A 12,869-nucleotide genomic window follows, 5' to 3' on the forward strand; every position below is an offset into this window, starting at 1 on the left:
GGAAGGAAGGAAGGAAGGAAGGAAGGAAGGAAGGAAGGAAGGAAGGATTTGCCCAAAATTCACCACTGAGGCTCCTGCAGCTTCTCAAGTTTGTTGCCTTCACCATTTCCAAGTCTTGTGAGCCTCAATGCATTTCCCCACCTGGCCAGGTGATGCTGGAAGTCACCCCAGTCCCACTGGCAGGGTACTCACTGGTTCTTGCTGCTCTAAAACATCAAAAAGCAGAAAGAGCTAGAGAGCCCCTCTCACCACTTTGCAGGAGCAAATGTGTTCTCATGATACATAACCTCAAACAACTATTGTACCAACATTTTTTTTCTTTAGCTTTTTAAATCTAGATTATACACATAGACTACCTCATTAAAAAAAAAAAAAACAAGCAACCAAACCCTGAAGGAAGTCCTTTTATTTAAAGACAGTATTAAACTGCAATTGAGTTTGTGCATAAATCAGTCATTTGAGATAATTATCAGAAGAATAAGCATTACATCCTCAGGAAATCCAAACTAAGATTAAACTTCAAGGAAAATGAAACAGATACAGAAGTACACAGTTGAGCAACTTTTGTGTTGCCTTGTAGCACACAGGTGAAAAATGCCTTCAATGCAAAACACTAGCTGGGATTCAAGCTACATGTTGCCCTGATCATAGCAGAGTATTTACTGTGGCAGCTAAAGCAGGTGGATTTATTATGAAAGCTGCTTTTGTGATTATTTGCCAGAAGTTGGTTTTGAAAATTAGATGCCAGAGATCGTGTTGGTGGGGCATTATCAATATATGTAGTTCTTCACTATGTAAGAATGCAATAGCATTATTGAGATAAAGAGTTCCTGGGAAACCATTTTTTGATATAAAACTTATTTTAAGAGGGCTACTGGAATTGCTGGATGAAACTGGAGGGAACAGAGGGAAGGTGATTTTTTCCAAATGATGACTTACTTTTCATCATGCACCTCTCATGCTGGAGCAGAGAATGGACAGTTACCACCAGTTTATCTATTTGGTAAATGACAGTTATGAGGCAGTTGCTGCATTAGAGGAACTTCTGGCTGGAAAGCCTTTTAGAACAAAGGACTGTATTAGACTTAGTCTTCTGGAGGGATCACAAACCTAGTGAAGTCCTTGCTGCTTCCTCCTCTCAAATCATGTTATATTCCAGAATGTTTCAGAAGGACTTTTAATTAATTCCTATTATTTCACTGAAGATAAAATGTGCAAAATCTTATGAAAGCATTTTTGCTGCTTGAGCATAGGAGATGGGGTTTTTTCCTTGGTGTATTTTTTCTGTGCTATGGTTTAGAGATTAGTCTGTGGGTTTTTTCTCTGTTACTTGGACGTATGATTGTATCAAGCTGCCTTTAAAGCAGAAAGAATTTGGTACCTTTCTCTCTTGCAGGTGTTGAAGTACTTCATTGCATTGCTTACAGATTTTTATCAAACTTTTCTAGAATATGCTTTATACTGCCACTTTCAAGGAAATATTATTCCAACAGGTTTAGGCAGTGATTTAAGTATGGCACACAAGCAGATGGGCCATTTTTCAAGGCTCTCCCACAACTTTGGCTGCATTGTTCATACTAAAATCAGAAAAGGACCTCAAGACATAATTCACATACATTTAATCTTCTTGCATTAAGTGTTTGGCAGCTGCTACTTTAATTGAAAAAAAAGAAGGGTGAATGGTATGTATATATATATATGGTGAATTTTTCAGATCCCTGTGACTGGCTGAGAAACAGGTTTCATAAGATGACATGGACATAGCAAACTCTTGTTATCCACTCACCAATGGTTCTGCTATGCCACCAGTATGTAGGAGTGGTACAAAATCCAAATACTATGAGGAACATGTGATGATTTGCTGGTCTGTGGCATGCCAGTGTGAATTGTGTGACTCTTCTGCTTATCTCCCAAAGACTGCTGGTACATCCCCTTTCACTCTCGGGTTACTTGGCAAGGCATAATTGTGCATGTTGAGGCAGTTATTTGGGAAGGTTTGGATACAATCATTATTGGCATTTCATTCTATGGTCTTTGTGTTCCACACTGAGTTACTCATTTGGAACATTAAATGACTGTTGAAAGCTTTTGTCATAGTTGGATATTATCCACCCATCTCTGAAAAGCTTTTTTGCAGAGTCTGAGAAGTGTGCAAGCAAGATGAACAAGGAAATAAAGAAAACCAAGGCCAGCAGCAGTCTGGTAACTCTGATTTTTATGAAGGTGCAGCCTCCCCACAAAATTGCATTAGGAGCAGGCAGATAGCCATGCCAGGGTCAAAGGTAGTAGTAATCAAATGTCTCAACCTTTTGTTGCTTCCTTTTTCCACTATTGCTCTCCCTCAGAGCACAATTCACAGTGCTGCTGGAAAGGGGATTCCCCTTTACAAAATCTGTCCTGGGTTGGAGATCTCCAAAGACAGAAGGATCATGGCTCTGCCTTTCCCCCAGAGACACTTCCTAGTGCAGTATGCTGTTCTTCATCATGGCCCCTAAGACTGCAACTAAATCCATGTCCTTCTCCACTACTGCTACTTGCCTTTGCCTATTTCAGATAAAAATATAGTGAGAGGCATGTCCCAGGAAAAAGGTTGCCACAAGGGTACTCTGTCCTGAGCCTTGCCTGCAACATTCCCACCCCCTGTCCCATCAGGTAGGATAAAACAGGGAGTAGCTTATTACAGGAGAATTCCACAGCAAAGAACTTGCAATCTTTAAATACAAAATTTGTCTTGCTTAATCATGTTCCTCCTTGCCTAATTATTTAGATAGTGAAGATTGTGTAGCAGTTTTGAATAGCTGTAAGTGTTGGTGATAGTGCAAATGAAGCATGGTAATATTTGTCCAGGGCTAGGCCAGCTTTCCAGCACAAAAGGTAGTTGGCAATTATTTCCTAAGGATGTTAACTGAATTACAATTGTATTTGACTCCTTTCACAGTTAGATAAGGTCATGGTTCTCACACAATCCCATCACACATTACTCTTCTTGTAGCAAAATTGGCTTAATGTACTCCTACTCCCTTGTCACAGCAGCTGTGCCTTCTCTGACCCATGAGTGTGACTACCTGTCAGCCAGGCTGGGCACTGGCTTGGGGAGCAAGGTAAGACAAAAAAGCAAAGTAAAAAAAGTCTGTTTTGCTGCCAGCCCCAGAAAAATATAATTATACTGCATGTCAAGGCACTGAGGAAGCAAAGAGTGGCAGGTGGTGGAGAAAGGCAGAGGGATATCACAGCTGAGGAATTCCATGTCATCACACATTTCACAGCCCCAGAAGCTCTGAACTACATATCAGAACAGTTATTATCTCCTTGGGAGTTTTGATAAGCACTCAGTATCATACTGCTGGCTTTATACACCCACCGTAACAAATACATGACATCAAAGATAGCAGATCTGGCATTAGGGGAACATCATGTTTAATCTGTTTCCTTCATTAGTCCCTCTCTTGCCAGCCACTTTCAAAAGATGTTTTCCAAGTGCCAAGTAGTGCCATGAATTGTGTGTATATATGGTTTGTGTATGTCTTCCAAGGATGTGACCATGCTGATGGGCTTTCTGCCAGATTCCAGCAGTTCAGTGTCTCTATGACCTATGCAGAATTTCTGGACCATGCTTGAACATGAGTGGGAATTCATTGTTCAGGCCAGCCTCTTGCTGCAGGTACAGGCTGGCAGTGTCAGTGTCTAGCAAGGTCTTGGGTACCTTCAAGGACATGTGTTGCAGGAGAAGGGGATTCTTATCGTTCTTATAGATCCCGATATTTAAATTCTGATGAAACATCAGTATAGAAAGCACATAGGCATTTTGAACCTTTCCAGGTGTTCTTTCATGGCATTATCTTTCAGTCTTGTTCACTATAAATTCTCTTAAAATGGAAGGATAAAATGGTGGTTGAAAAAAAGTGGTAAAATTCAGGCCTAATCCACTGAGTGCTTATCAGTCATGGTCAATGGGTGCTCTGCGCTGAAGGAGGCAAAGGAATGAAGGAAAAAATTATAAGTGATCACACAAGTATGGCACATGTTACAGTTTATCTATCCTAAAATGTTTAAAAGGAAAACTTCACTTTATTGGGTTTTGGAAGCATGAGCAATATGTTAGTGTCTCCCATAGGGAATCTGAGGACTTTGTCATCTTCAATTAATTTTTATCTGTAATATTCCCCAAGTTAAGATTGGTAGCGGGACTTTGACTTGTCAAAAGTCATAGACAGTCAGAAGCAATTAATGGTTGCAAGTCACTCGATTCTCAGACCCATGGTTTATCTAGCAGACTTTCCACTTGATGTTCATGAATGTTACAAACAGAGTTTTTCGATAGTTGGGATTTGCTTTCTTTCTGGGATTGCATTTCTGGTCTTCTTTATGAGGTGTTTTATTATAGGCTTTCTTTGTGCATCGTCTCCACCACCCAAACTGTGTTTGATGTGGCTGCAGATACTGGATGCCCTTGATATCCTACCCGACTCTGGCTACTTCAGAGGATCCTCTTGTCATCAGACAAACACTTCAAGCCACATAAACTTGATTAAAAGGAGCAGAAAAAAATGTTTAGACTAGCATGGAAAATGATGCTTGCTCTGATCAGAGTGAGAAATTGCCCTGAAACTGTAGGAATTTCCTGTTGCTAAAATATTGTGTAGATCCTAAAATCTTTGTTTCTCCTCTGGCCAGCTAGAAAGGTCAACGTGCCTTGGGGTAGGATGTAGGATTGCAGTGTTTAAGAGTTCATCTAATCAGGAAATTATGGCTGTAAAGTTACATAGCCCTGTCAGTTATCATTACACAGCTCATTAAATCTCAGCTAATTGCAGCTTCACCCTAGTATCCAGGTCCTAATGTTTCTGAGCCTAATTAGCACACTGAAATCCTAAAACCCAACTGATTTCCTTTATTTTAGTCACTTCTTGTACAGAAAGCAATGGAATGCAGAGGTTTAACTTGTTTAAAACACTAAAAATTGTACCCTTGTTATTCAATCTTTTAGTTCAGTTCTTCAAGGGGTAAATGCTTATTCCCAGAAGGGGCTGGAAATGTAGAGTAAATGATAAAATTTTTAGTGCAAGATATGCCTGTTTGTGCATGAACAGTATTTCTTTTATTTTTCATTGTACTTGTCTTGCTCCTTCTGTTCCCTCCCAAAAATACCTCTCCATAGAATGATCTATAAATTATCTATCAATTGTTGTCATCATATGATTTGCTGGAAAATACATCAACCAAAGAAACGATTCATAAGCAAAATCACAAGAAAAAATATTTGAGTTGTTACTTGCTATAAATAGCACACCCCTACATTTCATTAGATCATTTAAAGTCTATTTTCATATCTAAAAAGTTCTACTGCCAATGTCCAACTTAAAAAGTATGCTTGAATATATCCTATCTTGTACTCAAAATATAAATAACATCTAGTTTAACCATAGAATCATAGAATGGTTACAGCTGGAAGGGACCCTGAGGATCATCTAATTCCAACCCCCTGCCATGGATAGGGACACCTCCCACTCGATCTGGTTGCTCAAAGACCCATCCAACCTTTTCTTGAACAATTCCAGGGATGAGACAAACAAAGCTTCTCTGGGCAACCTATGCCAGTGTCTCACCATCTTCACAGTAAAGAATTTCTTCTTAATATCTAATCTAAACCTACCATCTTCTGTTGAAAGTAATTCCTCTTGTCCTATGTTCTCTTGTAAATAGTCTCTCTGCATCTTTCTTATAGGCCCACTTCAGGTACTGAAAGGCCACAATTAGGGCACCCCTAAACCTTCTCTTTTACGCTGAGCAATCCCAATTTTCTCAGCCCTTCCTCATAGGAGATGTGATCCATCCCTCTAATCATCTTTGTGGCTCTTCTCTGGACTTGTTCCAACAGGTCCATGTCCTTCCTGTGCTGGGGCCCCAGAGCTGGATGCAGCACTGCAGATGGGGTCCCACCAGGACAGAGCAGAGGAGCAGAATCCCCTCCCTCAATCTACTAGACTTTGGACGCAGGCCTGGATATGTCTGACTTTCTGGACAGCGAGTGCATTGTCGGCTCGTGTCCAGCCTCTCATCCACCAGCACTCTCCTTCTTGGTATTTTCTGTTAGTCCAAATAAAAGTAAAAGTCATAGCTTAGAATCATTCATAGTTTCAGGTGACTACTTTCAAAAGGAATCCATGAGTCGGAGTGTGATAGAGTGCTTTTTTCTGCAGGATAGACTTTTGAAGACGGAAATAACATGCACCAAGCTTACCATCATCTTAGCTTGAAACACTGACTTTTATTTTGCACTTAAAAGAAACCAATCACTTTCAGTCATGCTTATATGATCATGAGACAAATGTAGCTTTTTACTTATTCTCCTAAAACTGCCTGTTTCAGTTGACAGAAGTCTTCCTTTATTTTTCAGAAAAAGACCTGTAAGTAGTATTTATATTTGTTATGCAAGTTTTTCTGTAGCAGTGGAATTATTCCTAACTCTAGCAGTGGGAATAATTCCACCATAATTAGCATTTAGATCACTGAAATAAATTGAAAATTCTTGCCTTTTTGAATGATGCTTCTGCTTTTTTTTAACATTTTCATCATCATTATTCCACCTTGATATGCAAGATTTAAGAGTCTTTTCTAATGAATTTGGTAAAGAAATTCAATCTGTAGTTAGAGATATATTATTGCTGTGTGATTTTCTAAGAGGAGCTGACGTTAACATGTTTCTAAGAGGAACATGTTAACACTAGCTATTGCTGCTGGTTTTACTATACTTGGTAATATAGGTTTTGCTATACTTGTTAGCCTTGATTGATTCTGTTAATTATATTGCACTTACCTATGGGCTGTCTTCTCAGACACTCTATATTTTTGAAAGTGATAACAATCAATCCTGAAGGGGAAAAAAACTCATAGAGTTAAAAAAATATATATTGCCGTTAATCCAGAAAACTACCAAACACAAGAAGATATCTCTAGGCTGTCACACAGCATGGATTTAATTTTCACAAAACTACACTTTTATGTGCAGAAAGTGGCAATGCAGTTCTGCAAGATTGCCCATCAATCTTCTGATGCTAAATACTGGTGCCTGGATAATAATTATTACTTATCACAAGAGGATCTCAGCACAGTCGTTCCTGTTCAGAAACTCTGTTACCCTGATACTGTCTCATGAGGTGTACATTTTCCACACCAGAGCAAATTCATAAATACTAACAAACCAGGTCTTGCAGAACTTGAGTGATGTATGGAATCTCTTCATTTCATACAGGAAAAAAACAACAGCCAGAGAAGTTTGCATTGGGTAAATTACAGAGAAAAATGTTGAGGAGCTGTTGATAAACTCATGTGGGGACCAAGCAGAGTCATCTTGTGCCACTCTTGGTGTCATGTTCTCAACCTTTATGGAGCCAGAAGAAAGTAAAAGTTAGTGAAGCTGGATCCTGGATCTCCTGCTCACTGATGTGAACAGCTCTTGTGTGATGGCTATTTTTAAGCACTAGTCACTTACCATTTGAGACCTTTATATGAAATACCCCTATCTAGCCATCATCAGAACAAATGAGTCTTGTAGGTTACATCTGGAACAAATGAGGCAGTATTCCAAGCTCCCCGGGAAAGCTTGCAAGGCCTTTGCATGTCTGTTTGGTTGACCGCCGTCGCGGAGCATTTTCCTCTTCTTCTGTTGATTGATGCTGAGGCACTCTGCCCCTGCACTCTGCACAGAAACATTCGGCTCTGATTTTTCAGTCCATCACATGTCAGTTATTAATTTGCACTAATTTATCAAGTCCTGGAGGTCCAGTTCCCTCAGACCTCTTTTTTTCATTTTTTTTATTGTTGGCTAGTCTGCATGGTACAGGACAGTTGAACACTCCGGGCAGGATATCCTTCATACAGCCTGTTTTATATACCAAAGCGTGCCCATTCAGTCACTCTTTCCAAAAGTGAGACTGGTTGATCTTGCTGAAATGCCTCAGTTTGTTATGATACAGCTGTTAGACAACATGGAGAATTTGTCTCCCATGGGCAGGTTTGTTTAACCCCTGAAGTCCCTCTAGCCAGAGTGGCAGACTGAGGTTACGCTGGGGTTCCTCTGCTCTTTCAGGCATCAAACTTTTTCTTCACTTAACAAAATTTACAACATTTACTTAATCAATGGTCCTTCTTTACTTGAACTTTTCTGGACTTGAATCATGAAGGAATATTTGTCAGCATTATTTCCAAATGAACCCAAAAATATTAAGACTCTTTTAGTCTTAATAAGTGCTCATTAATTTCCAAAGGACAAAATACAGGATGTGCAACTGCCTGTGACCATACACTTTCTTCTGAACTTGTCCCATGGCTCAGAAATGTTATTGCATTGCCTCTGACTCATTGGAAAAATATTGGCAGAAGCATCTCTTCCTAATTAGGACAGGCACTATGGTGTGTCACTTCAAATTTTGGATATAATGTTGCATTTACTTGAGCAATTAGAAGCACACTGGTAAAAAGTTGTAGAACTTCACTTTGAAGAGGCCAAAACAATTACAGATGTTTTTGCGGGTGTGTGCATTTTTTTTGTTTTGGAAAGCTGCACACGTAAGACTCAAAATTATACAAATGCATTGATCAGTTATTTTATGTGTAGGATCTCCATCCACAAAAGACATAAACATATAATCTCCTCCTGCCTCTTTGAAAGCAAAAGATCACTCAGAAGAAAAGATTTTGAACAGAAATATTCAAACACCTGATGTTGTTTTAAAAATTCCACAAAGATATTTTTTCATCCATGAAAGAAACAATAGAATTAACAAATCTGGATTCCCATGGTATTGTTTCCTGTGACAATTTACAAATATGGCCTAAGCTCGTATCAATTTACTCCTTGCTGCAATATCATTAAATTGCCTCTGTGTCTCCTAAATCTCCCACAGTATGATGGACTCTCTCCTCTGCCTCCTGAATAGCCACAGACTACAGCTTTCTTTTTCTTAGAGTAATAATCTAGGTTTCTTTCTCCTCTGTCTAGAAATGGCTTTTTGTGAACATTGAGTTGAAGTTGGCCAGTGGGTTCAAAAGTGGTTGGATATGGTGTGGAGAGCCAGATGGACACCACAGCTGCAGGAGTCCCAGACCCTTCCAAAATCAGGATAAAAATGGAGCTGCTACACTCCCCTGTGACTTGCATAAACTGGGTATCATTTGGTAACACTTGTCAAACTGAAAGATGATCTCTATATATCAATGCCTTCCTCTGAATATAAGCAGATAATCAGTTCCTTTGATTTGACCACTTCGTTTTCCTGAAGGAGGGAGAAAGAAGCCCTCTGTTTATTTTACCTCTTCCTGTTTTCCCATGCTGACCTATCTGGGACTGTTTAGACAAGGCACAGAGCAGACTTGTTGTGGGGGTTGGCATTGGAAAGATCAGAGCTTTGGTCTGCTCTTCTACTGGCTTACTGTGTTATCTTGAGGCAGTCGTTCAGTTTCTGCCTTCCCTTCCTGCTCAGACTGTGGCTGCTTTGCAGGGGGGCTGCAGCTCTGAAGAGGGATTGAACCTGTGGATGAAATGCCGGAAGAGGAGGAGGAGGGACAGCAGGAAGAAGGTACTGCCTTCTGGCAACAGGAGCCTCTTAGACCGGCTCAGCTGCTCACCAGACCACACTGTTAAGAGCATTTAAGAGTTTAATTGTTGATTTTAACTTTGGGGTCAATGTAGGCTCACTCACAATCCAGGCAGTGATGGAGAAAGGCTGTTCTGCACAGCTCCTGAAAAAAATTCCCTTTAGTTGGCATGTGCAAATTTTCACATACTAAATCTTCCTAGGGGGTAAAGTGAAAATTCAGTTTAATTGAGAGTACTGACTTCACATGACTTAAATTGCAATCACAGTTTTCTGGGTTTCTGTGTAAAATGATCTCCAAATTTCTCCCATGAACCTCACCAGAGAAAACTACCAGATGTAACAACTAGATTTTAACATTGCTTTCAAAAGGATAGTAAGCTTTAGCACAGAAGAGATAGGCATTTTTTATCAATGACTGTTCGGAAAATCAGAGAAGAAAGACTAAAAAAGTACAAAGAAGCTTCTAGATCTGGGACATGGTCTTTTGTCAGTATCCTGTTTCTTTTCAAGCACTCTGAGATGGGTCAGAGAGAGCAATGGGAATGAGAGCTGTGCCAGCTGTGGGTATTTTGAAGACGAATTTCCAAAAGTAGAAGGTTACGATTTATCTCTGTAACTAAGACGCAACTATAAGCCTTCAACAGAACTTTTGGTGACCTTGAGGTTGCAGTTATGTTTTATCTTCTCTTGCTATTAATGCTTTGGCTCCTTTTCAGAATATCAGAAATAACTTTCCATTTGAGATGGATAAATATTTTTGTTCCAGTGTTTGCATTTGTTCTTGACTGCTGAATGCATACCTATATTTTTGATTTGTCTGGCATGGTTCAATGGCTTTGATGAGCTCCCAGTCTGTAGCCTGAGTGTTTAACTGCAAAGAACTGATGTTTTAAGCTGAAAATATTCCTGATAGAGCACATCTTTGCAGTATCTTTAGTACAAGAGAAAACTGTGATCAAAACTAACTATTTTTCTGCTGTATATAAAACTTTATTACCAACTTCAGTTACAAAATTTGAGTTCAAATGCTCAGCTACTTGATTTAAGCAATCTGTCCCTCCTCTTTTAAGAGTCTTAGGCCGAAAAAGTACAAACTGATGGCAGTGATGTATCTGAGTACCTTTTTCTTAAGCACATGTAACCTTAGATAGGTGAACATAAATCTGGAGTGGAAATCATTCCTGAGATTGGCTCTTCATAGGGAGGACCTTTTGCATGAATCAGATGATGTACTATTACATCCTTTGTTTGGCAAATGGGGTATTATAGGTACACGTATACACACACACACACAATTTATACCCATGTTGTAGTTTAGTGCAGCTTTTGGAGTGTGGTGTCTGATACAGTGTCTGATAGTGGGTTGACTCTGGCTGGATACCAGACACCCACCAAAGCCTCTTAACGCTTCTCTCCACAGCTGGACAGGGGAGAGAAAATATAAGAAGAGGTTCATGAGTTGAGATAAGGACAGGGAGGGATGCCTCACTGAATACCATCACATGCAAAGCAGACTCCAATTAGAGATCTTAATTAAATTTATGACTAACAAAATCAGAGCAGGATAATGAGAAGTAAAATAAGACCTTCAAAACACTTTCCCCCACCATTCCCTCCTTCCCAGCTCTACCTCCTTCCCCTCTGCAGTACAGGGAGACAGGGAAGGGGAGTTGTAGTCAGTTCATCACACATTGTTCCCGTTATTGCTCAAGGAAAGGAGTCTTTCCCCTGCTCCAGCGTGGGGTCCCTCCCATGGGAGACAGTTCCCCATGAACTTCTCCAACAGGAGTCTCACAGACAGCAGTTCTCCACAAACTGCTCCAATGAGGATCACCCTTCCACGGGGTGCAGTTCTTCAGGCACAGCCTGCTCCAGTGTGTGTCCCCCACAGGGTCACAAGTCCTACCAGGAAACCTGCTCTAGTGTGGGCTCCTCTGTCCATGGGTCTGCAGGACGCTGCTCCAGCATGGGCTTCCCACAGGTTCATGGTCTCCTCTCAGGCATCCACCCACTCCAGCACGAGTCTCTTCCACAGGGTGCAGGTGGATCTCTGCACTCCCAATGACCTCTGTGGGCTGCAGGGGGACTCCTGCCTCAGCATGGGCTGTGCCACGGGCTGCACCATGGGCTGCAGGGAAGCCTCAGCTCCAGCACCAGGAACACCTTGTCCCTCCCCCTGCTCCACTGACTGTGCTGTCTGCAGAGATGCTCCGCTCACGTATTCTCACCCTGCTCTTCTCTGGTGGCAATTACATCTGTGCAATAACTTTTTTCCTCTTCACAGTGGTGTTCCCACCAGTTCTGGTTGTCCCAGCCTTGGCCAGCAGCCTGTCCATCCTGGAGCCAGCTGGCATTGGCTCTGCTGGACACTGAGGAAGCTTCTGGCAACTTCTTACAGAAGCAGCCCCTGCAGCATCCCCACTACCAAAACCTGGCCATGCAAACCCAATACAAATGCCGACTCAAAATCTTGAAATTTTACCTCTAGTAAACCCTCTGAAATATTGTACCATATGACAGCTGATTGTAAGCTGAAAAAAAAAGATAACATGTGACCTTACCTAGCTTCTGCCTTCTTAAAGCAATGCACCCCAGCACACACAGTAGTGTAGCATGCAATCTGGCAGTAAAGACAAGATGACCACACAGCTCTTGTCGAGGACCTGTAAAAGTCTTCTTGCATATTTGTTAACCTGAGAGGGAGACTGGATGAGCAGTATAGGTTAAATATCAAAATTTTGATTGCTTACAGGCCTCTAGGAGCACAAGCTGACTTTATGAATCCAAATTAAAAGATTTATAGATTCACATAAATATGTGTAGGTGCTTTCCTAGTCATGCAGCCACTTCTGGGATAGTGATAACATTTTCAGCTTGGTAAAGAAAAGAATGAAAGTTCCCTTTCATATGGATCCAGGCCTCTGAAAGAGCTTGATATTCTACCTGGATCAGTTTTTACCCAGAATACTCACTCAGAAAGTTCTTGAAATTGTGAGTATATTATAGTGCCCATATCCTTCTCCATCACGTGTGCACAGACTCTTGCATATATAATTGTTTCCAAAACTGAATAAACCTGCTCTTTTAATGCTGGCAGATGCAATGCATGCAAATGCAAATTCTGGAGGAACTTTATTTTCTTCTCCTACAAGTCTTATGGGAAGGACAAAACTCATCCAGATTATTTTCATTTTTTTAAGTCTTTTCACATAATATATCTCAAAGAAAAATGTGGTTATACTTCAAAGAAATACAAACAACAACAACAAC

At 40.6% G+C, this 12,869-nt stretch overlaps 1 long non-coding RNA gene across 1 annotated transcript in view; it reads left to right on the forward strand.

Annotated features, from left to right (window-relative positions):
* The window catches only part of LOC121671901, a 15,903-nt gene extending 10,003 nt beyond the window's left edge, over positions 1-5,900 (forward strand). Inside the window, exons 2-3 of the long non-coding RNA XR_006018658.1 lie at positions 1,115-1,118; positions 5,789-5,900. This is a non-coding gene — a long non-coding RNA (uncharacterized LOC121671901). The remainder of the gene's footprint in view (positions 1-1,114; positions 1,119-5,788) is intronic.
* The last annotated feature ends 6,969 nt before the right edge of the window (positions 5,901-12,869 follow it).

The sequence above is a fragment of the Corvus kubaryi genome, unplaced genomic scaffold, assembly GCF_017639235.1.
Source record: "Corvus kubaryi isolate FWS band 111438036 unplaced genomic scaffold, C.kubaryi_AGA036_p1.0 37398, whole genome shotgun sequence".
Taxonomy (NCBI): Eukaryota; Metazoa; Chordata; class Aves; order Passeriformes; family Corvidae; genus Corvus; species Corvus kubaryi.